Source organism: Giraffa tippelskirchi, chromosome 1 (genome assembly GCF_054371585.1).
Source record: "Giraffa tippelskirchi isolate mGirTip1 chromosome 1, T2T-mGirTip1v1.2.pri, whole genome shotgun sequence".
NCBI classification, from domain to species: Eukaryota; Metazoa; Chordata; class Mammalia; order Artiodactyla; family Giraffidae; genus Giraffa; species Giraffa tippelskirchi.
The window spans coordinates 89,861,555-89,885,418 of NC_137275.1; the positions used below are offsets into that span (position 1 = coordinate 89,861,555).

A 23,864-nucleotide genomic window follows, 5' to 3' on the forward strand; every position below is an offset into this window, starting at 1 on the left:
AAAGAGTCGGACACAACTTAGCAACTAAAACAAAAAACAAAATTTTATGATCTTATTGCTCACCATGGGTTTAGAAGACTGTATAAAACATTTCCACACTTTGAATACTGGAGTTAGTGGGCTTGGAGTTTGGTTAGAGTATCTTGCGGAGATGAAAGAGGACAAGTAGAGTAGAAATAAATATTTTTAAAGCCAAAGACTAATGCAAATGAATGTCTGTTTCAAATGTGTTTATTTCTCTTTTTTTTTATAAATATATTTATTTTAGTTGGGGGCTAATTACTTTACAATATTGTAATAGTTTTTGCCATACATTGACATGAATCAGCCATGGGTTTACATGTGTTCCCCTTCCTGGACCCCCCACCCACCTCCCTCCCCATCCCATCCCTCTGGGTCATCCCATTGCCCCGGCCCTGAGCCCTTGTCTCATGCATTGAACATGGAATGGTGTTCTGTTTCACATACGATAATATACATGTTTCAATGCTATTCTCCCAGAACGTCCCACCCTCACCTTCTCCCTCAGAGTCCATAAAATTGTTCTATGCATCTGTGTCTCTTATTCTGTCTCGCATATAGGGTTATCGTTACCATCTTTCAAATTCCATATATATGCATTAGTATACTGTATTGTTGTTTTTCTTTCTGGCTTACTTCACTGTATAATGGGCTCCAGTTTCATCCATCTCAATAGAACCGATTCAAATGTATTCTGGTTTCCTCGGTGTGTATGCCCAGCAGTGGGATTGCTGGGTCATATGGCAGTTCTATTCCCAGTTTTTTAAGGAATCTCCACACTGTTCTCCATAGTGGCTGTACTAGTTTGCATTCCCACCAACAGTGTAAGAGGGTTCCCTTTTCTCCACACCCTCTCCAGCATTTATTGCTTGTAGACTTTTGGATAGCAGCCATTCTGACTGGTGTGAAATGATACCTCATTGTGGTTTTGATTTGCATTTCTCTAATAATGAGTGATGTTGAGCATCTTTTCATGTGTTTGTTAGCCATCTGTATTTCTTCTTTGGAGAAACGTCTGTTTAGTTCTTTGGCCCATTTTTTGATTGGGTCGTTTATTTTTCTGGAATTCAGCTGCAGAAGTTGCTTGTATATTTTTGAGATTAATTGTTTGTCTGTTGCTTCGTTTGCTATTATTTTCTCCCATTCTGAAGGCTGTCTTTTCACCTTGCTTATAGTTTCCTTTGTTGTGCAAAAGCTTTTAATTTTAATTAGGCCCCATTTGTTTATTTTTGCTTTTATTTCCAATATTCTGGGAGGTGGATCATGGAGGATCCTGCTGTGATTTATGTCGGAGAGTGTTTTGCCTATGTTTTCCTCTAGGAGTTTTATAGTTTCTGGTCTTACGTTTAGATCTTTAATCCATTTTGAGTCTATTTTTGTGTATGGTGTTAGGAAGTGTTCTAGTTTCATTCTTTTACAAGTGGTTGACCAGTTTTCCCAGCACCACTTGTTAAAGAGATTGTCTTTTCTCCATTGTATATTCTTGCCTCCTTTGTCGAAGATAAGGTGTCCATATGTGCGTGGGTTTATCTCTGGGCTTTCTATTTTGTTCCATTGATCTATATTTCTATCTTTGTGCCAGTACCATACTGTCTTGATGACTGTGGCTTTGTAGTAGAGCCTGAAGTCAGGCAGGTTGATTCCTCCAGTTCCATTCTTCTTCCTCAAGATTGCTTTGGCTATTCGAGGTTTCTTATATTTCCATACAAACTGTGAGATGGTTTGTTCTAGTTCTGTGAAAAATACCATTGGTAGCTTGATAGGGATTGCATTGAATCTATAGATTGCTTTGGGTAGTATACTCATTTTCACTATATTAATTCTTCCAATCCATGAACACGGTCTATTTCTCCATCTGTTTGTGTCCTCTTTGATTTCTTTCATCAGTGTTTTATAGTTTTCTATATATAAGTCTCTTGTTTCTTTAGGTAGATATATTCCTAAGTATTTTATTCTTTTTGTTGCAATGGTGAATGGTATTGTTTCCTTAATTTCTCTTTCTGTTTTCTCATTATTGGAGTATAGGAATGCAAGGGATTTCTGTGTGTTAATTTTATATCCTGCAACTTTACTATATTCATTGATCAACTCTAGTAATTTTCTAGTAGAGTCTTTAGGGTTTTCTATGTAGAGGATCATGTCATCTGCAAACAGTGAGAGTTTTACTTCTTCTTTTCCTATCTGTATTCCTTTTATTTCTTTTTCAGCTCTGATTGCTGTGGCCAAAACTTCCAAAACTATGTTGAATAGTAGTGGTGAAAGTGGGCATCCTTGCCTTGTTCCTGACTTTAGGGGAAATGCTTTCAATTTTTCACCATTGAGGATAATGTTTGCTGTGGGTTTGTCATATATAGCTTTTATTATGTTGAGATATGTTCCTTCTATTCCTGCTTTCTGGAGGGTTTTTATCATAAATGGATGCTGAATTTTGTCAAAGGCTTTTTCTGCATCTATTGAGATAACCATATGGTTTTTTTCTTTCAATTTGTTAATGTGGTGTATTACATTGATTGATTTGTGGATGTTAAAAAAACCTTGCATTCCTGGGATAAAGCCCACTTGGTCATGATGTATGATCTTTTTAATATGATGTTGGATTCTGTTTGCTAGAATTTTATTAAGGATTTTTGCATCTATGTTCATCAGTGATATTGGCCTGTAGTTTTCCTTTTTTGTGACATCTTTGTCTGGTTTTGGAATTAGGGTGATGGTGGCCTCATAGAATGAGTTTGGAAGTTTACCATCTTCTGCAATTTTCTGGAAGAGTTTGAGTAGGATAGGTGTTAGCTCTTCTCTAAATTTTGGTAGAATTCCGCTGTGAAGCCGTCTGGTCCTGGGCTTTTGTTTGCTGGAAGATTTCTGATTACAGTTTCGATTTTCGTGCTTGTGATGGGTCTGTTAAGATCTTCTATTTCTTCCTGGTTCAGTTTTGGAAAGTTATACTTTTCTAAGAATTTGTCCATTTCTTCCAAGTTGTCCATTTTATTGGCATATAGCTGTTGGTAGTAGTCTCTTATGATCCTTTGTATTTCTGTGGAGTCTGTTGTGATCTCTCCATTTTCATTTCTAATTTTGTTGATCTGATTCTTCTCCCTTTGTTTCTTGATGAGTCTGGCTAACGGCTTGTCAATTTTGTTTATCTTCTCGAAAAACCAGCTTTTAGTTTTGTTGATTTTTGCTATGGTCTCTTTTGTTTCTTTTGCATTTATTTCTGCCCTAATTTTTAAGATTTCTTGCCTTCTACTGACCCTGGGGTTCTTCATTTCTTCCTTCTCTAGTTGCTTTAGGTGTAGAGTTAGTTGATTTATTTGATTTTTTTCTTGTTTCTTGAGGTACGCCTGTATTGCTATGAACCTTCCCCTTAGTATTGCTTTTACAGTGTCCCATAGGTTTTGGGTTGTTGTGTTTTCATTTTCATTCGTTTCTATGCATAATTTTATTTCTTTTTTGATTTCTTCTGTGATTTGTTGGTTATTCAGAAGCGTGTTGTTTAGCCTCCATATGTTGGAATTTTTAATAGTTTTTTTCCTGTAATTGAGGTCTAATCTTACTGCATTGTTGTCAGAGAAGATGGCTGGGATGCTTTCAATTTTTTTGAATTTACCAAGGCTAGATTTATGGCCCAGGATGTGATCTATCCTGGAGAAAGTTCCATGTGCACTTGAGAAAAAGGTAAAATTGATTGTTTTGTGGTGGAAAGCCCTGTAAATATCAATTAAATCTAATTTGTCTATTGTATCATTTAAAGTTTGTGTTTCCTTGTTAATTTTCTGTTTAGTTGATCTATCCATATGCGTGAGTGGAGTATTAAAGTCTCCCACTATTATTATGTTATTGTTAATTTCCCCTTTCATACGTGTTAGTATTTGCCTTATATATTGTGGTGCTCCTATGTTGGGTGCATATATATTTATGATTGTTACGTCTTCTTCTTGGATTGATCCTTTGATCTTTATGTAGTGTCCTTCTTTGTCCCTTTTCACATCCTTTATTTTAAAGTCTATTTTATCTGAAATGAGTATTGCGACTCCTGCTTTCTTTTGGTCTCCGTTTGCATGAAATATGTTTTTCCATCCCTTCACTTTCAGCCTGTGTGTGTCCCTAGTTTTGAGGTGGGTCTCTTGTAGACAGCATATATAGGGGTCTTGTTTTTGTATCCATTCAGCAAGCCTTTGTCTTTTGGTTGGGCTATTCAACCCATTTACATTTAAGGTAATTATTGATAAGTATGATCCCGTTGCCATTTACTTTGTTGTTTTGAGTTCGTGTTGAAACATCCTTTCTGTGTTTCCTGTTCAGAGAAGATCCTTTAGCATTTGTTGGAGAGCTGGTTTGGTGGTGCTGAATTCCCTCAGCTCTTGTTTGTCTGTAAAGCTTTTGAATTCTCCTTCATATCTGAATGAGATCCTTGCTGGGTACAGTAATCTGGGTTGTAGATTATTCTCTTTCATTACTTTAAGTATGTTCTGCCATTCCCTTCTAGCCTGAAGGGTTTCTATTGAAAGATCAGCTGTTATCCTTATGGGGATCCCTTTGCGTGTTATTTGTTGTCTTTCCCTTGCTGCTTTTAATATTTGTTCTTTGTGTTTGATCTTTGTTAATTTGATTAATATGTGTCTTGGGGTGTTTCGCCTTGGGTTTATCCTGTTTGGAACTCTCTGGGTTTCTTGGACTTCTGTGACTATTTCTTTCCTCATTTTAGGGAAATTTTCAACTATTATCTCCTCGAGTATTTTTTCATGGCCTTTCCTTTTATCTTCTTCTTCTGGGACTCCTATGATTCGAATGTTGGGGCGTTTCGTATTGTCCCAGAGGTCCCTGAGGTGTTCCTCATTTCTTTTGATTCTTTTTTCTTTTTTCCTCTCTGCTTCGTTTATTTCCATCATTCTATCTTCTACCTCACTTATCCTATCTTCTGCCTCCGTTATTCTACTGTTGGTTCCCTCCAGAGTGTCTTTTATCTCCTTTATTTCATTATTCATTCTATATTGACTCCTTTTTATTTCTTCTAAGTCCTTGATAAACATTTCTTGCATCTTCTCAATCCTTGTCTCCAGGCTATTTATCTGTAACTCCATTTTGCTTTCAAGATTTTGGATCATTTTTATTATCATTATTCTAAATTCTTTTTCAGATAGATTCCCTATCTCCTCCTCTTTTGTTTGGTTTGGTGGGCATTTCTCATTTTCCTTTACTTGCTGAGTGTTTCTCTGCCTTTTCATCTTGTTTAGATTGCTGTGTTAGGCGTGGCCCTTCTGTATTCTGGTAGTATGAAGTTCCTCTTTATTGTGGAGGTTCCTCACTGTGGTTGGGGTTGGACAGGTGGTTTGTCAAGGCTTCCTGGTTGGGGGAGCTTGTGTCGGTGTTCTGGTGGGTGGAGCTGGATTTCTGCTCTCTAGAGTGCAATGGAGTGACCAGTATTAATTTTTGAGATGTCTGTGGATTTGGTGTGCCTCTGGGCAGCCTGTATATTGATGCTCAGGGCTATGTTCCTGCGTTGCTGGATAATTTGCGTGGTATGTCTTTCTCTGGAACTTATTGGCTCTTGGGTGGAGCTTGGTTTCAGTGTATATGTGGAGGCTATTGGATGGTCTCTTATTAATTAATGTATCCCCTGGCTTTCAGTCTTATTCTTGCAGTAGCCTCAAGACTTCTCCTTCCATACAGCATCAATAATAAAACTTTTAGGTTAATGGTGAAAAGATTCTCCACAGTGAGGGATACCCAGAAAGGTTCACTGAGTTACATGGAGAGATGAGGTGGGGGGGTGGGTAAGGTGACCAGGAGGGGAAGAGGGGAATTCAAATGTGGAGAGAGCAATCTAGCCAGTAAGCACTTCCCTCTGTGCTTTCCACAGTTTGGAACCCTCAGAGTGGTTCACAGAGATACATAGAGAGTGGGGAGGAAGGTAATAGAGGTGAGCATGAGTAGAAAGGGAGGAATCAAGAGGGGAGAGAGAGATCTGGGCAGTATCCTGTTCCTGAAGTGTTCTCCGGTACCCAGAACACCCTCAGAGATTCACAGAATTGGGTTGAGAAGAGAAGGAGGAGGGTGGGAGATAGAGGTTCCCTGGGGGAGAAGAAAGAGCATCAATAGGAGGAGAGAGTAATCAGGCCAGTGATCACACTCCTGAGTAAAAATGAGTCCTAAAGATTGGGTACTTAAATGTACAAAATTGATATCAAATATGTAAAACAAAGATTAAAAATCTAGAGTAGAGGTTAGACTCTTATAAAACTTACAATATAAAAAAAAAGAAAAAAAGGAAACAGTGTAAAAAGAAAAAAACAGTAAAACAGTAAAAAAAGTAAAACAGGAAAAAACAGTATAAAAAGAAAACACAAAAGGTATAAGATATATGTATGCAGTTTGCTTCAAAAATAGGGTTTTTTTTTTTTGCAAGTTAATAGTGGGTTATGAAAATGAAAGTTAAAGGTGTAATAGAGGACTTGAAGAAAAAAGAAGAGAAAAAAAATTTTTTTTAATTAAAATAATAATAACAATAATAATAGTAAAAAAATATATATCCCAGACTTTCTCTGGAGCTGTTGTGAGCAGTGTGGGGTCTGCTCAGTTTCAGATAGATCCTTGTTCCTGCTTATACTTTTCAAGATCTATAGGTCCTTTTCAATGCAGTCAGTATTAACTACAGGGATTTTAATCTGTTGGCCTGTCACTTCCAAAGCGCTTCCCTCTGTTTATTTGGCTTCTGTTTGGAGATCTCTTCAGTATCTAATTTCCGCCCTGCAACAAAGGGGCGGAGGTGGTCTCTTTAGGTTCGCTTGTTCAGTCGTGCTGTGGGGAGGAAGGAACACTGCAAACCTGGCGTGTGTGTGGTGAGCTCGCAGTGTCTCGGCCGCACTGGGTTCGCCCCCGCTCACGGCGTGTGTGCTTTCCCCGTCTACCCTGCTCAGGCTTCAGGTTACTCAGCTGGGGAGTGGGCCGAGGAGTGGGCCCTGAGATGCGTGCACTTCCCAGGTCTAAGCCGCTCAGGTTCAGGCTCCAGGTTACTCCACGAAGGCGCAGACTCGGTTTCGCCCACGGCTTGTGCCGTTCCTGGTCGGAGCTGCTCAGGCAGCTCCCCTGTTGGGGCGGTGCGGCTTATCACCTCCCTGGTCCCCGCCTCGGTTTACGGGCGCGCCTGGCTCCCGTGTGCTTTGTGTCGGTTCTGGGGAGCTGGTCTCTGGCTGCGACCCTCCCGGCGGCTGTCGACCCTCCGGGATCTCAGGCAGTCTTTGCTTAGAAACTGGGAGCCTGTTTGCAGTTTGGTAGGGGGTGCCCTCTCTGGGGCCGAGTTTGCCCCTTTCCGGCTCTGGCGGGCCCCGCCTGCCCGCTGTGTCCGACGGGGGATGGGGCAGTCCGCAGCCGGCTAGCTCTCCTCTGGTATCGCTCAGTCCTTTGTTCTGTGAGCGGGCCGGCAGTGCCTTAGAGTTGGGCTTTTCGCGGGATAGTTCTCTCTCTCTGGCTGTCCCACAGTTTAGGTTACTATCTCATGTTAGCTCCCTCAGATTGCCCTCAGGGCACTCGGGCCCGGTCCTTACCCTAGGCAGTGCCGCCCGCTCCTCTCCGTTCAGCCCCCACTTGCTGGTGGCAGATGATGCGAGCGTCTGGGGTTCTTTGCTGGGAGTTGCTTTCGACACGTAATCTGTGCGTTTTATTTATTTTTTCTCCCAGTTACGTTGCCCTCCGAGATAAGAAATCTTCCCCCACACCCGCCGGTGAGAGGGTTTCCTGGTGCTTGGAAATTTCTCCTCTTTTACGACTCCCTCCCCGGGACGGGTTTCCGTCCCTAACTCTTTTGTCTCTCTTTTTATCTTTTATAACTTCTCCTACCTCTTTTGAAGATAATGCGCTGTCTTTGTGGAAGCCTGATGTCCTCTGCCAGCCTTCAGAAGTAGTTTTGTGAAGTTTGCTCAGTGTTCAGATGTTCTTTCGATAAATTTGTGGAGGAGAGAGTGGTCTCCCCGTCCTATTCCTCCTCCATCTTAGCCCCGCCTCAAATGTGTTTATTCCTTTATAATTCTTTGCAACAGGTGAAGGGGAGGAGAGTTGAAAGGAAATAGTGTTTTGAATTTTAATAAAGTGTTTTCATGGAAATGTTGGTACTTCTGCTTCTTACATTTCTGTAACCTTTATAAGTTAATCTGGGATTTTCTTTTTCTTCTTAATTCAGTGAATATTTTAACCATAACCTTATCTTATGGTACCATTTTATAAGATGACAGTTAAAGTCTGAGTGTGTATACCCACTGAAAGATGGAAGGGAAGAAATGGGTGCAAGGGAAAGCTACAACTTTTAGAGAGCTGGTGATATTTTAAATGTACATTGTTTCAGATTTATGCTGCATATGAGTGCATGCTAAGTCCAACTCTTTGCAACCCTATGGACGGTAGCCTGCCAAGCTCCTCTGTCCATGGGATTCTCCATGAAAGGATACTGGAGTGGGTTGCCATGTGGATTCTTTACCACTAGCACCAAAGGAAGCCCTATGTTGCATATACCATATTCAAATATAACTGAAGTGTCAACATGACAATTTGATAAAAGACAGAAAATGTATGACATTTTCTATTACATTTTTTTCTCTAGAAAATTCTGTTTTCTATGAAAATGCCATGAACTTGTATTATTCACTGATATATTAATTTGAAATGATTTTCAAACATAAGCTAATTCATTTTTAGTGAATTTAGTTATAGTCATGATAACAGATACAGCTATCTTTGTTGTGCAAATCACTAGCCAAATCAACCTCTAATGCATCCTTTGGTGTGACCTGTGAATCTGTGCTATCCCCTAAATAATGCTGTGGTTGTATGGAAATTACTTTGTAGGTAATTAAGTCTTATTATGAATTCAGATGATATTTTTAACACAGACATAGTCAAAGTATATTTTTAGTTTTTCTCAGTGTTTAGATTTACTGAGTTTATAATCCTTTTATTTTTCCTTTTTCTTATCCTTTCCGCACGCCCTGTGAAGATTTATATTAGCGCAATGCTACATTAAAGGAACAGTCACCCAGATTACACCCTGAAAGCAGCCTTTCTCTTCATTTTAAGGGCATAACTTAAATGGTCTATTTAGCTCACACACAGAAAATTAGCAGTTTCTGAGTACTAGAGCAAAGTAGGATTGTTTCATGAGTAAAATTGCTGCTGAGAATCTGAATTTTCCTGTTTGTCTTCATTTTATTTTTAAAATTATGCTTCAGGGTTGTTTTATATTCAATATTATTGCTAAAGACTGTACTCTAATATATGGTAGGTTTGAAAGCATTTAGAGAGAAAAAGGAGTTTTGTGGTTATGTTATCAAAAGTTTAATTGTTCACTTCAAGGCTGAAGAAATTTCTGATAGAATTTTTTTCTCCTATAAATGTATTGGCACTTTTGATGTTTAGAAAATAATCATAAAAAGCTAGATTTTCTATTCCTATTTTATTCAATATTATCCTTAATTGGATTCTTTATATTACTGTAGTTCCTCAGCTATAATCTGACTTTATTTCTATTATTTACACTTAGTACATAAAAAGTTACTTTGTGTCAGTCCTTGTGCTTCCATTACATTTTTATGTGATCTAGTTTTGGACAATTAGGAGTGGCTTTCTTGATGTGGCAGGTGGTAACACAGACATCACAAAGACTATGTTGATAAGATTTAATCTTAAAACCAAGTATTCATTTGTCTCTTTAAATATCTATATATAATGTAAATCACTTTTGACATTAATTAAATGACTCTACTCTTAAAATTACCAAGAAAGATTTGTTACCGTTAATTGAAGAGTTTTGAGTCACTGTTTCAAAACATTTTGGTTTGAGATTTTGTAGCCATTCCTAAATATTTTAATCAGGACAGAAGAGATTTTGAGCTAAAGGCAAGAGCCTTTCCTAAGGAAGTGTTTAAGTATTAGAATGGTAATGTAATTGGAAGAAATTAGGGAGAATAGTTTTTACATGTTTAATTTGAAGTTAAAGCAAAGCTGGCACATGTGATGTCTTTGGCTCTCAAAAGATGAACTCAGAGCTCTTTACAACTAAGTTATGGATATGAATTTATATTTTCCTAGACCACAAGTTCAAGATCCATGTACATATTTGAAACTGCATAAAGTCATCATGTACATCTGAATTAGGATTTTTTAGTGTGTGCTGTTCTGTGGGATGTTGGTTTTGCAGGGTATTCTGTAAACTATGATTCTACACTCAAGCTATGTCTGGGAAATGCCACACATGCATTGACTTTTTTGGGATCCCACCATCATATTAAAGGCTTTGAGGACTTTCATTAAAGGCAGATTTAAATTTATTCATAACCCAGTTTTCCTTATTTTCTCTCAGCCTCGTCCTTTCTTTTAAAAAACATGTATTAATAGTTCTGAGTACTAGTATTCAACAGAACTAGTACTTTATAGATCATATGATGTGACCTTGTTTCTATAGTGTGGTTGTCTATTTGTGTTCTTGTAACTGTACTTACAGACTAATCTCCAGTGTATTTAGCAACACAGTTAAAAAGAGACTTGCTAGAGATGTCAAGAATATATCATTTTGGGATGGACATCATTGCCCAGAATCTGCTCCTTAATTTGAAAATCCAGAAACCCAATTTTATCTTTCTCTCAGAGTTGATTGGATTGAAAGTGATTTGTTTTAATCAAATGCACATGAAGTTTGTGTTTAAATAAACATATATTTCTCAATTCATAATCAGAAATTCACACTTCTAAATATGATGGATGTATGTGCCTTGTCCAAAGTACTTGCATTCAGGGTGCCTGGTGTTTCTTAGATCTGGAGAATTTAAGGAATATTTTCTTATCTAGATCTCAATGAAGAAAGCAGTCTTCCTTGCATGTAGGAGAATTTGCTCACCTAGTGACTGTACTCATAATGGCCAATCCAGAGTTTCTCTTCCCAGGACAGTATATAGAGTGCTTATATAACCATAAGGAGCACCAAACCTGCTTCTCTGCCGTGAACTGACCACCTCCATCTAGCCACATTTTAGCTCAGAGGTTGACAGGTCTGTGTTTCCTATCTGTATCTGCCCTGTATCAGCTATGCCAAGCTTCTTTACTCTTTTAGCTTCTAGTTACTTATTATTAAATGAAGTGAAAAGTATACTTTCCAGGCCGAGAGTAGTCTTTGTGATGACTTATTTCACTGAGACCCCAGTAGTTGTTGCTGCTAAGTCGCTTCAGTCGTGTCTGACTCTGTGCGACCCCTTAGACGGCAGCCCACCAGGATTCTCTGCCCCTGGGATTCTCCAGGCAACGATACTGGAGTGGGTTGCCATTTCCTTCTCCATTGCATGAAAGTGAAAAGTGAAAGTGAAGTTGCTCAGTCATGTCCAACTCTTCGTGACCCCATGGACTGTAGCCTACCGGGCTTCTCCATCCACGGGATTTTCCAGGCAAGAGTACTGGAGTGGGTTGCCATTGCCTTCTCCACAGTAGTTGTTAATCGTTGCCAATTTTAAAGAATCATATCATTTTAGCACTCAGAAAGATCTTAGACATAATCCTGTTCATTTCCCTCAGATTATAATTGAGGTTTTTTGTTTTTGTTTTTTTTTTAATTGTAATGTGCAGATGTTATGACTTGCTTAAAAATCTATATCCAGGACTAGATCTGAAGAGGTGGTCTTGTATATGTATGTCTTATCCCACCAATTTAGTAATTAAAAAATTTTAATGATAGATATTTAAAGCTTCTTCTGGATCCCTTAAGATTGTATATCCAGAGTAAGAGCCTTTTTGAGGGAAAAAAAATGTATAGCCTTTTTATTTCTATTTTGATACCAGTTAAAATATACACTATAATTTGGGGCAATATGAAGTATTTATCAGATCTTCTAACAGAACACAGAAGATCAAAAAAGATAAGAGTAACCTTCATAACTTATGGGAACATGTTTCTGATGAACACATGGTTATATACTCTTGTCAAGTAAAATCAAATAGTCGATGTTTCCCATTTTCTTAATGCTTTGTCTACTAGAAAATCTCTTTTACTTCTTTCCTTCTGCAAGGACAAAAATTATTTAATATTATGAAATAATATTAGTTTGAATATGAATATATAATTTTATTTTTTTATTTTTATGCCTCTGAATGATTAACCCTGTCAGAAATTATATAAAGTTCTCTTATTTTACTAGAAACTGTTTTGTTGGATTTATGTGACAGTTTCATTGGAAACATCATACTCCAGGATATAAAAATAAAACCACTTTCCCCTATAGTTTACCTGCAAACATACTATGATAGCATCCCCCCATCCCCCACCCCACTATCTCTATGGTATCTTCTTGGCTAGACTCTATACATTTTACAGCATCCTCTAGTATTAGAACAGTTTTATCTTGGTCTTTGAAATTCAGCCCTATTCATCTTAAAACTCCCAAGTCAAGCCTAATTCAGTATTCTTCCTCCCCCAGCAGAGTCTTTATCTGTGGCTCCAACATGTGGAGAGTCTGACTGTAAATATCTCTGCCCCTACCTCCTCTATTTTAAACACCAGCCACTAGGAAGTTAGGCAAGGCTAAGGAAGGATGGAAAAAACTTAGGGTTCCTTATTCGCCTGCAGGACAAGGCTGCAGGACTTTGAATGTTGCTATTTTGGTGGTTGACATTGACTAATTGTTGGGTGTCCTCTGTGGGGCAGGCGTTCAAGCACTGGCTCTCTTGGCACACATGGCTCTTGAGAGGGGCCCACAGGGGCTCTTCCTACACAGCTCCCCGACCAGGAAGTCTGTCCTCTCTTTGTCTCTTCTGTCACTACGTCCAGTTCAGCTTTGCCTACAGCAAGTTCACTCTACACTCTCTCTGTGCCAGGGTACTTGTCCACTGGACAGATCTTCAGATAGTAGGTCAGTGAGGTCAAGCCTAAAGAACAACAGTTTCTGTAATACATTTTTTTTTTAATTGAAAATGTCAGGCATTGGATGAGAGTGTATTCCAATAAGTATATCCCAGTGTCCTAGTAAAAATAAGCCACTCATAATTAGCTGTTCTAATGATGAAAATGGACTGAAGCTGAAAAATCTAACTTTTATAATTTATGAGAAACAAATGATGCTTGTGACACATGGCATTTGTAATTATATTTGATGATCTTTTCCCTCAACACATATCAATTTGGTGAGAGTTAAAGACCAGGAATAAGTCCAAATTCAAGAAGCAATCCCAGGATTAACACATATGTGGATAATTGAAAACTGACAAAAGAGCATGCCCATCTCACCAGTTGGGAAACCAGTTCACTCGAGTTGTAAAATGTAGGCAGATCTATTTCTAAACTGTCAGGTGTCTGCACATTTTACATGCAGATTTCTATCTATAGGCCTCTTCTCTAATCTTCATTGACATTTCTCCTCTCTCCTCCCTCAAATCTTCTATTTGTTCTTCAGTTGTGTCTATACTGTTATTTTTAAGATAAGAAACACATTTTAAAACTTACAACATTGGAATTATATAGTTTCTACTGAGAATTATGAGCAACTGGACAAGTCCTCTCTATAAGCATGGGTGACACACCACAGAAGCAAAGCAAAGTGCTTGTCGTGTGCGTAGCTACTTGTATAATTAATATACTTCCTGAAATGTAGGCACTTTCTCTGAGATTCTGACGTGTTTGTGTGTTTGCTGGGTTTTTTCCCCAAAATTATGGGAAGTATATCTTAAGAGATTTCTTAATATTAAAATTGAAAGTTCTTATTAGATGAGAAATTGAAAAGTCAGTTTTGAAGTAAAAATATTAATTCACTTCATATTCTCCATATTTAATGCATATATAAGGCATTATGTTCCAAGCTTAACATGCGATTTGGAGACAAAGTTTGCTATTGAAAGTTGGTTTTGCATAGATTGACTGTTTTTCTTAAAAATTTTAGCTTTAATATTAAATTAATGAAAAATAACTTTTAATTTCTTAAGTTATGCCCTATAAAAAACGCTTTGCTTACTTCCAGAATGGGACTTAGCAATACTGATATTGTATAGTAAGAAAGTAAGTCAAACTGAGTGGAGGGAATTGGATAGATGCAGAAGATAGGGATGGAAATCTGTAAGGATTTTAGAGCACTACCCGTGGGGACCTTCAATGGACAAAACCCAGGCCCATTGTCCTGCATGCATCTTGAAATAAATATGTCAACTCAAGTTATCTCCCATTTTGGTGGGAAGAATCTAAAATAGTTTTGGAGAATAGTGCCATCTTCACAGGAAGGGTAGTGAAACATATCATCTTTACTCAATGTTTTCCATGTTAGGAACTAATTAATTCCTAACACCTGAATTACAGTAGGGGCTGAGAGACATATAGTAATCTCCTACGGCTGATGCTGAGATGCAGGTACTTGAATAGCTACAGTCCTTGAAAGTAACTAGTCTTAAGAATTTACTCCCTGCAATGTGCCTCTGTCAATAAACAGGACTCATATGATGATGGCAGAGTATTTTATATGCTTTCAATATTAGAACATGAAGTCAAAAATTTTTTATAGAAAAAAATTATTGCTTTATCATATGGTAGCTATACATATCTATAAATTGACTTTTCTTGTCTCCTTGGGGAAAGCTGACATGAGATTTAAATGACTTTTTTTTCCCTTCTTTTCTTTTAGAGCAGTTAAAGCCACACCACCAACAAAATCAATAAACCAAAAAGTAAAAGCAAAAACAGAAAGCCCTCTTCACAAATTTTGAGCATCATCTAGCTTTATGTGGTGAGAGATGCAGCTACCATTCTTGAATGACTCAAAGAGAGTCAAATGGTGTTGAGCTAAATTACAACCCTAAATGCGTATTGGTGAAATGAGATGCTGATCCATTTGCACACTAATGTGCTATTTTTAAGTCATGCATCATAGCATCTTCAAAGAGGCCTGTCATAATTATGATGGATTAGACTGCAGAGTCAGTCCTAGATGCAGTAATTGTTTCACAGATGCTGCCAATGTGACTTGAATTCATAATAAATTATTGTCAGAGAGGTGGGAGAAGGAGCAAATCAAATACCAAAGGAAAGCTGCTGTGGCTGTTTTGGTCTTAGGAAACCAAAAATGTTAGCTACTAGTCAAAAGGCTAGTATTTTCAACTGAGATAAACAGGCTTCATTAATGTGTACCTCTAACACTGAGTATGAAGGGTAACATACTTGGAATTTTTACTTAAAGTTCTCAGTCTCTATCTCAGTATCTTTCTCTTCCTCTCCCTTATAGCCTACAAAAAATTATCCTGGAGCATTAGCTGAAATCATGAAGTGGCCATAACATATTCTTGTACATTTCTGTTATCTGGTTATAACTTGACCTTTAGAATTTCCAAAAAACTGTCTGTATTTATAATAGACAAAACTGTTCTTTTTGGTTCTTTAGAAGACCATACTTCATGGGGAACATTAGACTGTTACAATGGAGAAACATAAATAACATAACTATTAAAATCTAAATTATGACATTTTAAGCTATGATTTAATTAACACCCATCATTTAGGTAATTTCTAAAACTGCTTCTTTAGGCTTTGAAAAAATTGCCAAAGCTGGTAGCGTGTGTACACAGTTTAAGCAATGAGTTACTTATTACATCTGTGCATGCTCAGTCGTGTCTGACTCTTTGCGACCCCATGGACTGTAGGCCACCAGGCTCCTCTGTCCATGGAATTCTCCAGGCAAGAAGACTGGAATGGGGTGCCATGGGCACCTCCAGGGGATCTTCCCGACCTAGGGATCAACCCGTGTCTCTTGCGTCTCCTGCATTGTAAGGTGGATTCTTTACCACTGAGCCACCTGGGAAACTCCTTATTACATTTTGATTGGCAAAGATAACTGTTAGAGCAGTTAAAGTAGATAAATATATGCCATGTCTTTTCCTAAGTTAAAGATTCAATAGCCAGAAAAGTTTCCGTAAGTTATTTATTGAATATTACTTTTTTTTTTTAAGACACTGAGTTTTTTTACATAATCCCCTCTGTATCTGATAACTACTGATGTATATTCTACTTAGAACACTAGTTCTTCTGCCTCAGTGATTTTGATAGCTCTGTTTGGTGATTATTCATTGTCATCCTTTTAAAACTAATTTTGACTTAGTGGTACATGTATTTCTCTTTTATGGCAAGAGGGAATGGAGTTAAATTTCATGAGAGAAATTTGGATTGATGGCATGCAGACCTTGTCAGTTGAAAGTGTTTTTCCCCTCTCCTGTACTCCTGTGGCAATTGAATACTCATATTGTGTTACCAAAATCACAGTCCAGGGCAGTGCAGAGCCTATACCTCTATGGACCTGCCTGTTTAGCCCCTGTGGGAGCAATTATTTTGATGCCTAACTTGAGCAAACTGCTCGGTTTTTACATCTGTAAAATAACAGAGTGGAACTAGATTTTTTTCTTACACTCTGAAATGTTTTATACATTGTCATGAGCATCATCATCACATTTATCACTCATTTTGAATAATTAAAACTTTCTTAGCCTTCCAAAAGTTTAGCATACTGTTCAGTAAGTCTATAGGCAAGAGTGCTTTGTCCACTGCTATTCTGGAAATAAGGAAAACTGCTGCAAATAAAATGGCACGTATTTGTTCTCAGGGAGCTTTCATTCTATTTCCAAAAAAGAAGAAAAGAAACAAATTTGATTTGTTAATATTTCAGTAGCTTTAACAGTAGCGTGCCTAGAACTACCTCTTAACAGTTTGCAAGAGCAGATTGTGAAGTTTTCAGGAATTTTGTGAGTTGGCGGTTGATAGCTTGAAATTAGCCATCATCTGTCAGAACATCTCTTAAGGAATATGTTAAAAGCTCACCATTCATTTTAAAATTGTGACTAAATGCTATAACATTAAGTGTTGACACCATGAAAAAAAATAACTGGGTAAGCTTAGCCAGTCTTCCTTTCTAGGTCTGCCAAAGGCTCTTCTATCGATGTTCCTGCCTACAAACTTCCTAACAGTTTTAAGAAAAAATTAGTGCCTTAGTTTTGATTGGCCAGTGTCCCTGTAGATGAGTCATTGTCCTTATTGTAGAAATTGAATCTTATTCTAAAATGAGAATTCTCTCTTCTGATTTTTATAGATATACTTTTATTTGGCATTAACTATTTGACAACTGTATTTGGTATAAATTATCATATACAAACCTCCAAGAGCTGGTATCACTTTAAAAACATTTTAATATTGTTTCACAATGGAATAGCATCCTGATTAGTACTATACATCATATTAATTATATGCTCTCTAGTGTAGGAAAAATGAAGGATATTCCATTTCAATCTCAATTATGAGGATTCAAAAATGTTTCTGCCATCAGTCATGTAGAAGAACAAATATGAATGAATAAAATCTATTTCTGTTTTTAGTCTCTGTGAGGCAAAAGGAATTCCACACAAAAATATCTCTAATAAAAATTTACATTCATTCAAAAAAAAAGCCACTTAGTTTAATTATGAAAAAAGTTTCCTGTTTCCCCTTGAATTTGTAAAAATACTAGCTCTATTTTCACAGCTTAGCAGATAAAAATTATCTAGGAAGATTTTTTTGTCTTACATACAAATTATTGACTTCTGTAAGCTTGAAAAAACTTTTTCTATTTATATACATTGTAAAAATTACAGCAGGAAAGCTTTTTCAGTATTATACAATGATCAAAATGAACAGGTCTCATTTCTTTCTTCCTTCATTACAAGGTAAATAATGTTCCAATGTTAGTATAAAAGCACTTGGTGATTTGAAAAGCGCTGTTGCAAGTAGTCTCCTGGATTGTGTAATATTCTGGGGCATATACGCAAAAAGTGTGGTCCAAGACAAACTAAAGTCAAAGAAAATATTTCTCTTTTCTCCCTCTAAAATGGCACTTTTTTGGTTTAAATTGTCTGAATTAGATTCATAGACCAGTAACAAATAATTCTCAAATAACTAGTTATCCCCATCCAAAAATGAAAAGATAATATATAATTTTCCTGTCCTGCCTGAAAGAGTTAACCATGTTACTTTCTACATCTGATGGTTATACTTAGTAAAGGAATTGCTGTCATGGACAGAATAGTTCTAATACTAGGATTAAATTAGTGTTTAAAACTCCATATTGAAATAAATTTCAAGTCACCTTCATTTCTTCTTAGAAGCTATTATTATGCTCATAAAAGATTTGCAAACTCCATCCATTGTAATTCTGTCCTTGACACTTTAAAGAATGTCCAAATTATGTGGTATGGATTGTAATAATGTATTACTTTATATATAAACATCTTTTTTTTTTTTTTGGTCACACCACAAGACTTGGATTTTTATTTCCCAACCAGGGATTGAATCCGCATCCTCTGCATTACAGAGAAGTCTCCACTTAATATATAAATATTACTTATCTAAAAAAGTAAGTAGGACAATATATATTTAGAGCCTGCAAATTTCATATAACAATATAATGTATATATATATATATGTATATATATAAATACATTTTGTTTGATGTATGCGTTAATCGATTTTACAGTTGCCAAAAAGCATTTTTTGCTATAGTATTTGGAAAAATAATTGACCTAATTCTATGAAGAATTATCTAGCTTATATCTGTGCTTCTTACTTAATTTCTTTTAACTGAAGTATTTTATTTTGTTAGTATCAAGCATACAGCAAAGTGATTCAGTCATATGCATACACATGCTGGCACACACACATATATTATTTTTTGGATACTTTTCCATTATAGGTTATTATAGGATAATGAGTATAGTTCCTTGTACTATACTTTAGGTCCTTGTTGTTTACCTATTTTATATATAGTAGTATACATATCCAAATCTCCTAATTTATCTCCCCCACCCTATCCTTCCACTGCTACCCCCTTCTATTGCTTTTGATAACCATAAGTTTATTTTCTATGTCTGTGAGCCTATTTCTGTTTTGTGAATAAGTTCATTTGCATCAGGTTTTAGATTCCACATGTAAGTAATACTAATATGATATCTGTCTCTGTCTGACTTACTTCACTTAATATGATAATCTCTAGGTCCATCCATGTTGCTGCAAATGGTATTATTTCATTCTTTTTAATGGCTGAGTACTATTCCATTATATATATTCAATACATACACATCTTCTTTATTTTTGGCTGTGCTGGGTCTTTATTGCTACAGGTGGGCTTCTCTCAAGTTGCAGTGAGTAGGGGCCACTCCTTGTTGCAGTGCACAGGTTTGTCATTGTGGTAGTTTCTCCTCTGGTGGAGCACCAGCTCTAAGATGGGCTCAACAGTTGTGTCTCCAGGCTCTAGAGCACAAGCTAAATGGTTGTGGAGCACAGGCTTAGTTGCTCTGCGGCATGTGGGATCTTCCTGGACCAGGGATCAAGCCCATGTCTCCTGCACTGGCAGACAGATTCTTTACCACTGAGCCACCAGGGAAGCTCCTACCATATCTTCTTTATCCATTTATCTGTTGATGGACATTTAGGTTGCTTCCACATCTTGCCTATTGTAAATAGTGGTGCTGTGAAAACTGGTGTGCATATACATTTTCAAATTAGAGTTTTCTCTAATATATGTCCAGGAGTCGACTTGCTGGATCATATGGTAGCTCTATTTTTAGCTTTTTAAGGTAACTCCATAGCAGCTGCACCAGGTATAGTCCCACCAACAGTGTATGAGGGTTCCCTTTTCTCCATACCCTCTCTAGCATTTGTTGTTAGTAGACTTTCTGATGATGGCTATTCTGACTGGTGTGAGGTGATAATTCATTGTAGTTTTAATTCTTATTTGTCTAATAATTAAGAATGTTGAGAATCTTTTCATGTGCCTGTTGGCCATCTGTATGTCTTCTTTGGAGAAATATCTATTTAGGTCTTCTGCCAATTTTTTGATTGGATTTTTTAAAAATATATATATTAAGGTGTATGAGCTGTGTGTACATTTTGAAAATCAAGCCTTTATTGATAGCGTTATCTGCAAAATTTTTTTCCCATCATTCTCAGGCTGTGGGCTGAGGAAGTCTTTGGGCAGCCTTTCTGCTGATGGGTGGGGTTGCATTCCCATCCAGTTTGTTATTTGGCCTGAGGCACCCCACCACTGGAGCCTAAGGCTATTGAGTAGGGCCAGGTCTTGGTGCCAAAACGTCAGCCTCCTGGGAAGCTCACACAGATGAATGTTCCCCAATATATCCACCACTATTCCCCAGGAGATCCTGGCAAGACCAGCAAATAGGTCTGGCCCAGGCTTCTATCAAACTGCTGCTTTTACCCTGGGTCCTGGCGCTCATGAGATTTTGTGTCTGCTCTTTAAGAGCCTCTGTTTCCCCCAATCCTGGGGAGCTTCTGCAGTCAAGCCCTACTGACCTTTAAAGCCAAATGCTCTGGAGGGCTCCTCTTCCCGGTGCTGGATAGAACTCTTACTTCTGTGGGAGAACCTCTGTGATGTGATTATTCTCCAGTTTGTGGGTCATTCACGTGAGGGTTATGGGATTTGATTATATTGGGAGTTCACCACTGGTCTGGTTGTGGTTCTGTCTTTATGTCTTTAACTGTAGAAGGTGTTTTCTGGTAGGTTTCAGTCTTTTTCAAGGATGGTTGTTCTGTAGATTGCTGTGATTTGGTTTGCTCATTAAGCTCCTTCTAATTTGCCATCTTGGCTCCTCTCATATGCTTCTTAATTTTTGAGAAATGGTAATGCCCTCATTTGGAGAAACCTCCTTATCAAAGACTACAAATCAATATTAATGATTCTGAAAGCTAAAGGTTATTTTTATTAAAGATTATCAATGATTACAAGTATCAGTTTAGCTCAGAGCTACCCAATAGAAATGCAACATAAGCCACATTTGAAATTTAAAATTTTCCAATACTCGCAGTAAAACAAGTAAAAAGAAACGAGTGAAATTCAATGATCTGTTTTTACTTATTATATCCAATACAGCATTGTTTCAGCATGCAATAAGAGTTGACTTATTTTATATTTTTTTGGTCCACACTAAGTTCTTTGAAATACAGTGTGTATTTATACTTACAGAACTACTCAACCTGGACTAAACAGGTTTCAAAGGCCCAGTGGCTGTTTGTGACTAGTGACTATGCACATCTAGGCCATCTCTTAATATTTGAAAGGAAGTAGGTCCAGCAGAAATTAAGATATCACTTTGTTCTGATGTTTTTCTTTGTCCATTATGAATTATGGCCTTTTGATTTAAGTTTTATTTATTTATATACATGCCTAAATGTTATAAAATGACACAGTTAAAGGCAATCTCCCTCTCAGTGCTGTTTTCCAGCCTCTCCATTCCTTTTCCTGGAAGCAAAGTATTTAAACCAGAGCTCATTTTATTTTTATTATTGTAAATGTACAGGTTGTGGCATTCTTATACATACTGTCCTGCAGCTTTATTTCATTTAATTACTTGGAAATACTTTATCTGAAAATGTAGGTTGTTTCCAAACTTTTGCTAGTGCAAAACACTGTGCATACATCATTTAACACATATGTATGAGCATATTTGTTAGAAAAGTTTTTAAAACTGAAGAATTAAAGGACATTTTTATGAAATTCTGTAGCTATTGCTAAATCCCCTCTATGTCTATGAGTTTTGACTCATTTTTTCTGTTTGATGGTTGATTTTTTTTTTCCCTCTGTCAAGTTGTATGAGTCTTCATATCAAGAAAAGTATTCTGTAACTTTTAGCTTTGCTTAGGTGTTTATGTTTGCATGCATACATTTTACTGAACTTCCTCATCTTTCATGGCTTTAGATTTTGTGTCACAAAAAAACTTGTCCAGTCATTAGATTATGCTTTTAAGTTTTGTAAGACTGTTTTTAAATTTTTTAGTGATTTGTTTTCCATATTCAGATGTTAAATCTATCTAGAATGTATTTTGGTATAAGGTATAAGGTATTAATCCAACTTCATCATTTTTTCAGAAAACTATCCCATCAATCTAATATTACCTCATACCCTATTAATATGTGTGTTTGAATATATTTCTTTATATTCTATTCCATTGGTCTTATAAACACCCTATTATCTATTGATGTGCAAGTACAAGCTGTTTTAAGTAGAGCTTTTGTTGCTTTTTAATATCTTTCAATTTGGCTACTGCCCTGCTCAGACACCATTACAATTCTCTTTCACACTATTCCTGGATATCCAGTTTGTTTATTTTTTCATATAAACTTTAGAGTCTGGCTTCTTAATTCCTCAAAACATTCTGCTAGTATTTTTATGAAAATATATTAAATGAATTGGTTGATTTGACCACTGTGTAAGAAGATATATTACCTTTCTACTTGTTTTGTGTTTGTGTTTGTAGATCCCTCAGTCTTGTTTTAACGTTTTATTCAGATAGGTCTTTCACATACCTTTTTAAGTGTATTCTTAGTGTTTAAGAAAAGTTTAGTTTTTTATTTCACCAAAGCTTCTGACTAGTTGTTGCTATTAGGTACCAAGGTGGTTGATTTTTTTCTCTAGCTACTTTACTGTCCTTTGTAACAGTTTTTCAGTTGATTCTCTTGGTTGGCCAGTGACAATCTTATTCTCTGCAAATGGTAACTTTAGTGTTGCTTTCCAATATTTATTTCTTCCTCTGTTTCATTTGTCCTGGTTAGTAAGCAGTGGCTATTTTAATAGACCTTTTTTATAGCCCAAAGGGAAAATAGTCTTGATTTCTTTTTCTGCTTACATCCTTAAAATAAATTTAATGAGAAAAACTGTGGGAAAATAAAGCATGACTCCATAATAAATGGGGCAGCATTCACTTTATATAATGGATTATTTTTTATTTTTAATGCCCATTTCATCCTGCTTTCCCTATTATTTGGACTTTCAAATGTCCATCAATATTGGTCTCAAAAATGTTTGAATGAATGACCAAATGAAGAAATGAACTCAAGATGAATAAATTTATATCAGTCTAAGTGAAACTGATTAGATGTTTACTCTATAGTAAGCACAAAAATAAACACAGTAGGATATTTTTAAAGAATTCACAGCACAGTAATAGAGACCATGCAAGATACAGTTGCATGTGATGTGTTCAGCAGTAGACTATATATAAGGTAAAGAAGGAGAATAGAAATGGGAGTGATTAATTCTTCTGGAAAATCAAGAGGGAATCCCTAGAGAAGGTGATCTGAGACAGTTTTAGCTGGATACAGGAGTCATTGGGCATGATAAAGGGACTAGGAAGGCATTCTAGGAGATAAAACAACAGCATGGAGATCTGAAACAGCTTACAATGTTTGGGTATTTATAAGCTGTTGTTATGGTTGGAGTATAATCTGTGGGAGCAAGTAAGAGGACAGAAAAATAGAAACTTGCATACGAAAAACCATGTCTATTATGCAGCAATTCGCAGAAGGAGGAGGCAGCCGGATCCTGTAGAGGAAAATACAGAATCACTTAGAAAGGGTATCTTATAAATTATACTTTCACCCTTATACCCCATCCCCTGGAATGTTAACACTGCAGGGACTGGGCCTTGTCTTCCAGGTGTGTTTGGGTAAAGAGCTTGAGAACTGCTAATGCAGGCAATAAGAGTTAGTAAAGTGTGCGGGCTTCCCTGGTAGCTCAGTCGGTGAAGAATCTGCCTGTAATACAGGAGACCCAGGTTCGATCCCTGGGTTGGGAAGATCTCCTGAAGAAGGAAATGGCAACTCACTCCAGTATTCTTGCCTGGGAAATCCCATGGACAGAGGAGCCTGGCGGGCTATAGTCCATGGGGTTGCAGGACTCGGACACAACTTAGCAACCAAACCACCACCAAAGTGTGTGAAGAAGGGAATGACATCAGATTTGCATTTTAGAACATTCCCTTTGATAGCAGTTTGAAGGATCCTTGAAGGACTGGGAAAGGGACAAGCTGG

General features: G+C 37.0%; 1 protein-coding gene and 1 long non-coding RNA gene across 2 annotated transcripts in view; one reads left to right on the top strand and one right to left on the bottom strand.

Annotated features, from left to right (window-relative positions):
• Window positions 1-23,864, top strand: part of TET2 (tet methylcytosine dioxygenase 2) — a 146,309-nt gene that overhangs the window by 80,070 nt on the left and 42,375 nt on the right. The gene's annotated exons all lie outside the window — the stretch shown is intronic.
• Window positions 20,731-23,864, bottom strand: part of LOC145503779 (uncharacterized) — a 122,245-nt gene continuing 119,111 nt past the window's right edge. The window contains exon 2 of the long non-coding RNA XR_014051747.1: window positions 20,731-23,376. This is a non-coding gene — a long non-coding RNA (uncharacterized LOC145503779). The remainder of the gene's footprint in view (window positions 23,377-23,864) is intronic.